The sequence below is a fragment of the Drosophila ficusphila genome, unplaced genomic scaffold (genome assembly GCF_018152265.1).
Source record: "Drosophila ficusphila isolate 14025-0441.05 unplaced genomic scaffold, ASM1815226v1 contig_106, whole genome shotgun sequence".
Classification (NCBI taxonomy): Eukaryota; Metazoa; Arthropoda; class Insecta; order Diptera; family Drosophilidae; genus Drosophila; species Drosophila ficusphila.
This window is the reverse complement of record NW_025063993.1, coordinates 4188122-4201340: the sequence shown is the minus strand read 5'-3', so window position 1 is coordinate 4201340 and position 13219 is coordinate 4188122.

Below are 13219 nucleotides of genomic sequence, written 5' to 3'. Positions count from 1 at the left end.
ATTCATTAGTTCTTAAAAAATGCGGCTCGACTCGTTTAATTTTGCGATACGAAGAATATTTTTAACAGGACGTATACATTTTCCTGTGAAGGACTTGCTCGCTGCAGAATGATTGGAGTTTATGAGGTCTTCAATACGGGGGCGTGCACTGCAGGAAATAAATTCAGCGATCATAAAATTGTCTGCCAGCAAATCCAACCAATATATCAAGCATATTTGACTACCAATTACGGACACCTTCGAGTCGGCCTTTCGGAGGTGGAACTGAATTCTGCCTCGGCACACATGATAATTTATCGCACATGCCTACATGAACATGTCACCCCCTCGGAATTTCTAAAGGGTGTGGGTTCGAATGAATATATCCATATTTTCCCCATATGACCATTGTCTTTATCCCTTTTTGGGCTCAGACTCGGGCGATGATTTGCAGCCGCTGCCAGTAAATCAAGCCTGCAGCATTAGATCAGATCAGCAGCCTGCAAGGATAATAAATGAATTGTTTATGGACCGACAAAGTGGGCAAAGTGTTACTCCTGCCTTCTTTTTCTCCTTCTCTTTATTCTTGATGTATTGCGTCTTATTTTGAGAAGTGTGAGCCACCTATATGAAAATTATGGAGTGGATTTAGTGGGATGATGAGACCTTGACTTGACAATAATTTTAGACATTCTATATTTCTTTACTTTTAAATTGCAAAAGGCGTGAAGTTTTGATTGACTTGAGTGCCTTCCATTGACAAATTGATTTAAATCTTCAATATATTAACCTAATATGATTGAGTTTTTAAGATATATAGAGAATTTTATTAAAACAAGATGGTCGCCAAGTGAACTGTATGTTTTTTCTGTCTCCTCCTTTTGGTTAAATCCCAGCGTAACTCCACGTCCTTTTTTCAGTTTCGGTTACCCCACAACCTCCAATGTTTACTGTCCTTCCACCGCTGCCCAAAGGACAATTGTCAGCCGTCGCCTGTCATCCGTTTGCTGTTGTTTGTTTCTGGTTGCTGGCCACACGCCGCAGCCAAGTTCCTCAATTAAAAAGGGTCCTTCGATGGGAGGACTTGGCCGTGTCCGGGCAAATACGTCCATTGACGGCAGAGAAAAGAGTTCAATTGATGCCTGACATATTCTTTTGTGCTGTGCGAGGGGTGAATGCAGTGGGAGGGGTCATGCAAATTGTCGAAATATTTTCAACTGACCAACAATCGAGTGGGTGGTTCGGAGGCAACGCTTTCCCACCTTTTCACGCTGTTGTGATTGGTTTTTGTCTAATGGAACTCGAGCGTGGCAACAATTTCATTGAATTGGATTTCAATATAGCACAAATATGCGTGTCTGTGTGCCGCAATAAAAGGAATCACGTTGTGTTTGATACCCTGGAAAAGTTAACTCAAAATTAGTCCTTAAAGAATATGGCATCTACAATTTGGCTTTAATATAATACCTGCCAACAAGCGTTTTGTTATATTCAAAAATTTATCCTATTCGTTTATAACATTTAAACTCCTTTATTGCAGTAAATTATAAAAATTCTGTATTGAAAATCTTAAAAATGTCAACTAGAAAATAAATAATTTATTAAGTAATTAGTCAGTAGGTAAATAATTCTTAGATTTTCTTATTTAAAAATGAGTTATTTAAGAAATGGTCAGTACATTTTAGTCGTATGCCACGTTTACCAGTTTTTACTTTTTGATTTTCTTTTTTGGGGTTTTCTCGCCGTAGACACCGACGAATTGTGTGTGTATTTTCCTTTCACAATTCGCTGGTCATTAAAAGGGACACGTGCAGTGAGGCACGTGACCCGTGCCAGGTTTCCCTTGTTCTCCTGAAAACGAAACTCCGAAACTGGACCTGAGATCCCGGGGATCCTGAGACCTCTTCCATTGTTTCGGCCTTCCTTCCTTCCGTTTCGGTTTACGGGGCACTTGAGGAATATGTTTTACAATGATTAGTGTAAATATTTGAGGGCCAAACTGCTCATACTCGGCAACACAATGCCCAATGCCCGAACTCAAATTGGGACTCGAACCGAGAGGCATTTGTCGCTTAATTTTTGTACAAATACATTTCATTATATTGATGTTTGGCCTGCGCGGTTTTGGTTTCACTTCCGGCCGTGTGTCCAAAAGAGACCTCATCATGTTAATTTGTTATTAATTGTCCAATGTTGATTTTTGTTTTGATTTGACCGGAAAGGAGGAATTTTTGTGTGGTGAAAAGGGATACTCTGGGAAAATTTATAAGGCTCTTTTAAAATGTTTATCTGTGATCATATTGAAGGTTATTTTTTATTTCTTGATTTACTCTAGTTAATCTCCAATTAATTATTTAATTTACACAATGTAATATTTATTTAAAAAGTCAACTTTTATTTATAATTTAAATTGATAATTGTACACTATTTGACATATTTTTTTAAGAACACAAATTTTAACACTTCAGTGAAACATTTAAATAAACTTATTTTTTTTTTTGTATTTATTTTTAATATTTAAAAAATGTTCATCATTTATAAACAGATTAAGTATTTAATACGGATTTTTAGTTCACCATATTTTGTAAATAGAACTGAACCAGTTATAAATAGTAATTAATTATATCGACTAAAGTAATTCAAGAGGAAAATGTAGCTTACCAGTTAATATAGACACAGCTTCTTTGCGCTGGAAATGACTGTACAACTTAAAAACAATTTTAAACCATGCGGGCGCATCGAATTTCCCGCAACTTGCATAAATTATAGGGCGAAGAAGCCTTTCGGATGGGAGCAGTTTAATCAACATCAGACACACGACCCACGCCGTAATCCCTTTACGACGAGCACCAGATCGAGCTGAAGGAAAAGGGTTAAAAAACGAGGATGGCCCAAAAGGAGCGGGCGTGAAAAAGAGCAACAATGTGGGAGTCCCCTGCCACATTTTCTTGTATGTTTTGAAGTATCTTCTGGATTCGGGGCAGCCATCAATGTCAGTCATAAATTCATCACGCAAATCTGTTTTGCATTCGTGCGGTCACGTGACTTCATACTCGGCATTAGATAATGTTTGACATTCGGGCATACTAATTGTTCAAGTTAAATAGATCTGCGGCTACTGCCTCTTCAGAGTGTGAACAAACTGTTGTTGCCACAACAACTAGAACTAAGGGGTAGATATTAAATGAAAAACTGGCAGCAGCACTATTGGCAATTAGGTTAATTGTGTAAAATTCAATCTGCAGCCAACGCCGCAGGACATCGTTTCTAGCTAAGTCTGCAGGGAAGTTAGTAGCGAGGGGCGTTCCTCGAGTTTGTGCTTATTTTGATTTTTTTTGCAAGTGCAATTTTGTGCAAGTAATAGAGTGTTGAACAAATTAATAAAGTGTGAGTAAGTAAAATATATGTTACCATGACCAAAAATTAAATCCATTTTCAAGCCTACTTATGGCATAAAAGTTATCTTTAAGAGTTCCAAATAATGATGATGGCTTGGAAACATTTGGAAGTTGAAAAATAGACTAAATATATTTTTTATCTAAATATTACGATGGGGTATAACAAATTAACTAATTCAGTGGCTCTTCCAAATTCCAAACTAAATCTTTGATTCTTTTTTGACTAATTTTTCTTTTTTTTATTAAATTAGTCGAAACAGCTTACATTTTTCCTAACAAAAACTTAATTAGATAAATACCAACTGGATACCTGTCAACCTCTCCTCGCCCAATATTGTACATCCAGAACAAGCTACTTCGCATTGTCCTCGGTTCCGTTCCTCTTACATAAATGCAGACAAATTCAGGAGCGGCATCACCAGCACCATCGACATTATCGTCATCCTCAGGACAATGTCAGGCGCAGCTTAGGCAAATAAATGTATATACATATATATAAATAAATCCTGGGACAAAGGACATTGCGCAACAGTGTGTGTGAGTCAGACGTACAAAAACAAATAATTACAAGTAAAAATCGCTGCGAGTATAATGGAGCAGATAATGAGGTGGGTTCGCAGTTCGCAGTTTGGAGTTCGGGGTTCAGACCAGACGATGCCAAGTCCCCGGCAATTAAACATTTTCAATAAAATTTACACCTGAGCTCATTTTAATTGAGTTGCAGGCGGTGAGTCTGCACTTGAAAAAGGATCGGCAGGAGCAGATAAACTTGTTCTCTTCCGCAGCGAAGCCAGCCGAATTGGAGTGGAGTGGAGCACTCGAATCCTTCAGATATAATTGCCCGGCCCAGGGAGAGATATTCAAGTTCAGTTCCCCGACTGTCTGCTACTTGAAAAAACCCCTCCTCTTTATTCCAATTGATTTTTGCTTCAATGTAGTGGAATTGATTTGTGTACGAGTGGCCACGCCCACTCCACCAAATTAGTTGCCATAAATAAAAAAAAAGAGTCCGAACAAAACCAGAGCGAACACAACACGAAAAAATTAAATAAGAAATTGGCAAAGAAGAACGGAGCGGACAAGTGAAATATTTTTCTTATTTGGTTCGGAAATTTGCATAAATAAAGTTGCCATGACATCGCCGGGATATTGATATGATATGGAGTAGGTAGTCGCGGCAGAAACATTTGCATACAATTGGCAGATACCCTTTTTGAAGAGTAGTATTTCCAAAATGTAAGAGTACTTAATATACATACATTATTAAAAGTTTACGTTCAAAGCTTATTTCATTTAATTTGCTCATAGATTTTTGTTTACAGGTCTTGATAAATTCAAGTTTTATTTTTGTTTGTGAATAAGTATTTTATACCATTTAAAACAACTAGTAGTAGTGATTTACCTCATTACTTTTTATTTTGTTTATTTATTGTAATTTGTTTTGTTGTGTAATATATTTAAAAACCCATCGCTTGTTACTACCAATTTTATTCATTAGGTGACTTCGTTATAGAGCATTTCGTATTCAGTTCTGGGATGACAAATTCTTCTCTTACCATCAAGCAACTCTTATGACATCGTGAAATTCTTGCCTCAATAAACATAAATTTGCACTGGCATTCGCACAGAGAGACCCCCAATAAAATACCCCTCCCGAACGCGAGTGCAACCCTCACTGAACTATAAAAATTGCCAATAAGTTGATCCCCTGGTCCCCTTTTCACAAATTGGACGCAGACGGAGGATGAGGTCTCGGAAAATGTTGTCGCATGCAAATTTGCTGCCTGATTTGTTCATTTTGTTTCAATTTGCGCTCATCTCGATTTCGTTTTGCGCCTCAATAGAGTCCTTCATGAGTGCATTCCACAAATAATTGCAATGATTCGTTTCCCAAAAAATCGGGGATGTGTGTCCTGTTCCTGGTGTCACTTTATTTTTTCCGATTTCGATATGGTAATTTTTGTTATTTTTTTTTTTTTTTTGCTTTGCCGCCTTTGGCCTAATATTTGATTCTTGACAAGGGAAGGTGGTCCTGTCTGCTTTTATTGTATGTATTTGACTCCCGTTTGAGTCTTGGATTACATTCAATTGCTGCTAAATGAAAAGTAAAAGTAAAGATTGAAAGTTGAAATAAGAATACCCTAAGGGTCCTTTGCTTTTCATTTTTCCATTCGCTTTTTTAGAAAATCTAATACTAAAATCAGTTGTATAGTGTGAAAACGCTTCCTTAAGAAATTATAATATTAACAATGTAATATTATTTTTTAGTCATTCAAGACGAGACTTTTGCAAAAACCAAAAATATTGCTTATTTAATTTACTTTTAAATTTTTTGTCAAACGAGCACCTGCTAATCGCAGCTACCTCCATTACCCTTCTGGTAAATTACATTACCGGCCCTTTTTTAAGTCCTAGAACACCCTTGTCAGTCGAGCAATTAAATTCAGCATGACTTTAATTATATTTCAACAAATTTTAATGAGGCACCTTGCGACTGCCGTCCTTTTTATATATATAAAATATAATTCCTTTCTGTTTTTCAAATTCTGGCGAATTATTTGAAAAAATTGTTAACAACTTCAATTAAATTATCAACTTTCTGGACGTTGAAGTCTCGACCGAAGGGCGAGGTCAGAAAAAATTGGCCGCTGAAAAAGTTTTTCGGTCGAGTTTTAACTCAATTTGATTGTGGAGAAACTTTTTCTTCTCCTCATTTCTCGTGGAAACGCTTAACGCGGCTTAATTGTGGTCACAGGTGTTGAGGGCGAAATTTTTATCGTTCTGTTCACAGTTTACAAAAAATTGTGTACTTACTGGGAGAAGAGGGAGGGTGGAGCGCTAAAAAAGGGAGGTTGGCTCATTTCGTTTAAGACAATTTTTATGACCTTTACGACTATTTGCCAAGTCGTTGCATTGGATTGGCTTTGATTGCGTTTATGGCTCTAAGCTTCTTGGGCCACGAATAAAATTCCTCAATTTATTTGTTTGTCTTAGCCGCATAAAAAGGACTCTGATTGCTCATTCGGGTAATTTGATCTGCTTTTCAACCCTTTTTTTCCCTTGGCTGGAGGCCAGAATCCTTAGCGCGCTTTTCAGCGTTGCGCATTTTTTAATTGCCTGAAATTTAATATTTTTCGGCGAGTCTCGATGTTTGTTTTATTTTATGCTAATTATATTCGTATGCAACGCCAAGCAGTCTTTGTTTTTATCTTCTCCGTTGGGTTTTTTCATCGAAAAGCCAATTATAAAATTTCATTTTTGCACTCTTCGCTTTTCAGTTTGTTATTGAAAATAGCTTTTGGCGTTGGTAATCCGATAGCCGCAATTAGCAAGGCGAAACTTGGGAGGTCAGACCAGATGAGAGTTTAATAACAATAAGCAGATTGTCGGATTATTCTCACACAAGTGCAGCTTAAACTTAAAGAGACGGCATTTTAAGTAGATGTGTGGGCTTAACCTACTTGATTTTAATATGCAACGAGACATTGTAAATAATAGTATAACATATGATATTATTGTGCTACCATAGCTAAAAGTTTCAAAGAGCATAAATCTTTAAGCAACTTTAGATAAGTTTGTTAGGCAAAATACACTTTGACCCTAACCCTTGTTATATTTCATTCCAATCAAAGGTCTCTAAAACAAAGTAGAAGCATGTGGTCAACCCTCGTTGAAAATGCACACACCTATTTATATTTATGAGCTGCACCGAGTCCTGTATAGCAAGTGCATTATAATTCAATAATTTCCGCACTTGCTTGGCGCCAGGATTTTTTAATTGCTTTTCAATAAACGGGACGAAGAGGATGGTGGCAGGATGTCCTGCGTGGAGCCTGTACAGGCGCTGATAAGCCGCAGGATAATCATCAGCACGGCCAACGCGTTAAAATGCTGAAAAATTCATACGTATGGAGCTGAAATATTTACGAAGCGAATTAAAAAGCGCGCTAATGCAATTCACTCGGCCAGCGCTAATTTAAATTTTTAAGTGGCCCTGCAATATGCAAAAATAAAATTTTGAAAAAAGAGCAATGCTATCCTGTAAATGGAAATATCCGGATTGCCAAATACATTTACCCTTAAAATGGAAATAGAGTTATCAAATCGGTGACCAAACTTCTAGATTTTAAATTTAATGGTAAAACTTGCTAAGAAGTTCGAAGAAAAAAGACAAACTATTTTTAGGTTTGAAAAGACTATTGTTTTAATAAATGTAGACCTTTTTAATAATATTTTTGTTGCTTGCAATTTGAATTGGTAACAAACAGAGTAATAAAGTTATTATTCCCATATAGAAATACCCTTCTCAACGTCCTATAAAAGAGCAACGCTTGGCTGCCGATGACGACGTGTGGTATGCAACAAATTGTTGCATGGCCTTTCAAACTAATGTTCGTCGTTGTCACCCTCTCTGTCTATCCCGTATTCCTCTCTCTTTTTATCCCACTTGGTGGGTGGGCAACAATGTTGTGTTAATGTTTACACATGTCCATGACACGACCACAATGAACACGATCCCAGAGCGGGCAGCATTCCGGTTCCATTTTCAGGCCAGAACTGAAGTTGCACCGCCAGAATTTTATATATGCACCTATGTATATATATAAGAAAAAGTATTAAAAAACAATTAAAACCAATTTATTAAAAAGTCTTAATTTAAAATTTCAATTAAGTTTATAATTTTATGTAAATATCTAATAAATTCACAATCATATTGTACGTACTTTTATATTAGTTATTAACAAAAATTTTTTAAATACAAATTTTTAAAATAATATTGGCTAATATTTACTTCATATTTAAATTAAATATATATATTTAGAATTTAAATTAAATAGTTTTTGTTTAATTATCTTGTAAGAAAATTAGTAAATAAAAAAACTAATAGTTTACGTTCATGGCAAAATATTTTTTCAAATTGTTTTTCAATTTTTTCAAATGCTATAGAACCTATCTGTTGAAAATATCAACACAGAATATAAGCAACTTAAGTTTTGTAAAGTGATAAAACACGCTGAACTTTTTAGTTACACAATTTCGTACATAGGATTTTAGTGATTTCTTTTATCGCAGTGTACCCGGCCTGGCCAATTCAATCCAATCCAGGCGAGTCTGTCCATAAAGTGCATCAGATGCGCTGCATTGCACTTTGGAGTTCAGCCGAGTTGAGTGGAGTGGAGTGCCTCAAAATGCATCGTGTCTGTTCGGGTGTCGATAGCAGGCCTTAATTAAAATTAACATTTTTTGCACAAAACTTAACAGGTCCTTTTACATTGTGGGGCTAGGCTTTTAGGCCAGAGTTAACTTAATTTGGGAGCACAGCACGGGGAAATATCGCTGGGGATGTGGGAACGTGTGTGTTCTTTGGCCCCTCTGTCTTCTATTCCAGTTGATTCTGATGATGGTTATTTAATTTGCAGCGTCAAGTGAGCGTTATTGATGCGGACCGGAGAGGCTTTTGAGTGCATTTGCCGTTTTAATAGCCTGCGGCTGTCAGGACTTCATTTAATGGCAGGGGAAGATTCCTAACGTGTTCAGGATTTTAGAATAAGTGAGAATGTTAGTGGGTAGAATTTAAGACTGGGCAAGTCATTGCAATTAAATATTTGTAAAATTTAATAAATTGGTAAAATGAAAATGCAAAATTTTTTTCTTGTATATTTGTTGCACAAAGAAATGGTTAATTAACTACAAAATAAACACTGTAATCCAAACTCGCTTTTATTTAAAGTTTTGTTAGCTTTTCTTTGTGCATGACAAGCTGAACCGAGTTTTTCCTACAACCCGACAAAAAACGAAATTTTCCAGTGAAGGCAAGCCCGCGTTTATCCATATTTAATAACCGGCTCATATTTCCACATAGTTTATTTGACTTTTTGCGAAAATGCATTTCCGCGGCAGTCGCGAGCAGCCGCCGGCGTCATGCGTTAAAGTGGTGATTCGGTTCGGAGCTGTGCAGGTCTGCATGGGTAAATATCAATATTTACACCTTTAATTAAAAACGCTAACAAGGTTATTTAGTGCGTTGTAGGAGGGGAGAGCAGGGTGGGTGGGGATTGGCCAGGAAATCTGGCAGGAAGTCAGCCGTGGCCAAACAAGCGGAGATTCGGTTTCCACGCTCGAACTCTGCGTTCGTTTATTTTCACCCCTTCTGCCGTTGCTGGGAAAGCTTTTAAGCGAAAATGCCAAAATGAAAATGTAAAATTTATTTTTCATGCTCTGGTTTAACTTTAAGTTAATGCGTTAGGTGCAACGCAGTTTCATTTGGAGAAGTTAAAATCCGATGGGTTCGAATTACAGTTTAAAAACAACCAACTTTAACTTACACATTTTTTCGGCTTGGCTTTTTGTAATCCACAAATTTTTATAAACCGATTTTATTTGAATATCTTACTTATGACCTTCACTTAAAAATTCAACCATTTTCAGGCTAAGAACATATGTTGACTTACGTACAAAAAAATATTTTTATTTAATTAGTTTTAGTTTGCCTCTAATTCAATTAAAGTTTTTCTTGTCTTGTCAGTACCGTTGCCATACCTTACATCCATTGGAATAGAGATCTGAAGAGCAAAAATTTAAATTTATTCACAAAGCATATTTATATTCCCAAAAAATTAGTGATTTTAACTATTCTAAAGTAATTCATTATTTATTGATTCTAGAGTGTTTAGAACTTAATTGTCTGAAACCAAACATAGAAGCAATTTAACCTGGATTTTAAGCCCATTGGCTTTGCATCCTAAAATTCTTTTAAATTCATATTTTCTTTCGATGCCAAAATTGTCTCATTTTTAATTCTAAAACCGAGTTCGCCAAAAATAATCAAGAAAAGGCCTGAACCGGAAGAGGACAACTGCGGAAGCGAAAATTGCCGCGGGCTGGGATGCACAAATAAAACCGAAAAATGCAATCGGAATCTGGGCGCAGACACGCTAATCAAATTAAGCGCAATATTTGGTTTTCATATTCCAGATTCCGAGGAAGGAGATTGGATGAAATGCAACTGGCGACTGGCCGCGGGCATTAATTACACTTAAATGTTGACCACATGCCAGGATTTGACAGAGAGACAAAGTCAATAACTTGGCCAAGTGCAACCCCAGCCCGTTCCACTCGGCCCAAAACCACTTGGCTTTGTCCAATTTCCCTTGAGGCTGCCAACGGCGGTTGCATTTTTTGACAAATTCTCTTGACACGCATGCAGTGTCAACAAGGCGTGGCCAAAAAAGGGGCGAGGGACTGCGATTAAATCATTAAATTCATACGCTCCACGGGTTGCACTTTTCTCATTTCGCACTGGCGCTTTGTTCGCGAATTCACTGAAAAAAACTTTAAAATGTATTTTAAAATATGAAATTATAAGCTTTTTAATGTTAGCTATGTGATTCAAAAACGTACGTGGAATGCCAAAAAAATAATTTAGTATACAAATATACTAAAAAGGTAAAACAGGCAAGTTAGAAACCAAGGATTAAACACAAAGTTTATTTTCAAAGATTGCATTTTCACTATAAACTTATGGAACATTATAAAACCACATTATACGTATATATACTTATGTAACTAATTTATAAAACCCAAAAATACATTTTCATTTTTTAACAAATCTTTTTTTCCTGTTTGGTCATATTCCATGTGAGCTTGACCACCACCCTAGGAGATTGTCACTTGCTGATTATTCGGTTTCCGTTTTCATTAAAATGCACACATCCCTTTTTCTACTGCATCAATGGTTGCATTGGTTTTTTGCCCTTTTGAATACAACCTCTGGTTTGGGTAAATGCTTTTGGGGCATTTTTTAATTAAACGACATGCAGCGGAGTTTGGATTTTAATGTCACCACCTCGCGCTGTGGGCGGCGGTGCAACAGCGCCTTTGGTGGCACGTGCAACATGACAAATATTTTAGGCACACAATTGCAGTCCATCAGTGGCAGTTGGGGTCACCAAAGAGCTGACCAACTGATGACTAATTCCTCCTAAGCTCGATTCGTTTCCAGATCCAGTTAACGCGATTAAACACCTACAAGTTACTTTTGTTGCATATTGGTCATAAAAGCTATTTACATTTCTTTTAAGTTCAGATTATTTCTTTAAGAATGCTATTGAGAACCTTTTATAGTGATCCCTGGGGATTAAACCCTTTTCATTCAGTTCTCTCCTTCAATTTTCTCAGAAGGTGGTCGCTAATCGAAAGTGTTTCTGCTTTGGTAATTAATAGTTTTCTAACAGCAGAAACTTTCAAACACTTTGAAATGTTCGAAACTATATGCAAATTTGCCTTCAAGTTCAGTTCCTTTTCTTGGCTGATTTTCTTAGGCAGGCAAATTGAATTTACCTTGGGTCCTCTGAAAGGTTTTCCATTCCCACAACTTCCATTAACCCCTGTGAGTCTCGTGGGGCCTTTGACGCCTCGTGTGTGAAGCATAATTACAGGGACTAGCCAAGTTCTTCAATTAAAATTTATTTGGTTTTCGTGGAAATGGCTTTTTGGAAGGGTGTGAGTAACTTTTAGTTTTGATGTCGAGGGAAGTTTTGGACGCGCTTCGATGCGGTTTGTGTGAGATTTTTAATCCTTTGTGCCACTGACAAGCCAATTAATGATGATTTGTGGTCACTTTGTGTAAGTCACAATTAAAATAGTCAGAAATTTAATCACAAAATAACTTTTCCACATTTTTCCGAGCAGTGGAGTAATATGACAAAAATGATTAACTACAAATATGTACATATAAGCAATTTTTAAACGGGAACACCAAACAAATTTGCATTAACAATTTGTGCTTTTATAAAAGTATTGCCATAAATTCCTGATTGGAATTTGTAAGCGTTAGAAAGGTGCTTTATTAAATGTCTAAATTTGTAATTGTAATCTTTACACTTTCTTTAACCTTTAAAATTTCATCGATCAGGTTTCAATAGTTCAAGATATGAGATTTCTTTATTAATTTTTATATTTTAATTTTTAAAGAAAGAAAAGCATTTACAAGTTTACATATAACGAGTCAGTTTGAAAATGTTTTGAACAAGCTCACTTGAGTTCTTCACAGCAAAAAAAAAAAAAGATGTTGGCCGTATCGAACACACTCATATTGTAAAGTATCCAACCAAAAAAAGGAGAAAAAGCCATGACAGTCATAATGATGACACACTTACCACATAAACCGCACGCACCACACACAACCACCACCGGATCCCACTGAGAGTGGTGCAAACCATCCACAGAGTGGTGGGGTAAAATAGCCGTAGAACCAGAAAAACTCCCGAAAGGGTTGCCAACTGGAAAAGCCCTTCGCAGCTCCAGAATTGCCACTAAAATGCACGCTAATGAGTTTCAATTACGGCCAACTGACAAGATGGGACGCCTGAAACAGTTTTTATTTTTATTGACACGGCATTTGTGCCCCGCATCCTCATTTTCCCTGCTGTTTTCGGTGTCGTCGCTTCTGTTGTCAATTTGCGTAAAATTTTTGTCCTTTTTTTGAGTGTTTGTTTGTCGCCACTTTGATTGAAACTAAACGACGAGCTGAGCTGAGCTTCTGCGGAAGGTGTGGAAGTGGCAAAAATAAAGCGGGTGGTTGGGGTTGAAGTGCTTGATTTTAATTAAATTCCCATTCCCGCGAAATGCGACACAAACAGCTGAGGCCGCTCCAGTAAACCTCATCGCCCTTTCGTCCTGTGGCATTTCGATGGCCTTCTCTCTGCATCTGTTCGTCACTTGTCATTCTAATTTCGGTTGCACTTTAAAAGAAAGGTATTCTGGCTATTAACTTGAATCGATGTTGAGGCTCTTATAAATATAAATAAGGAAAATAGTATCATATTAAATTATTAAATCAA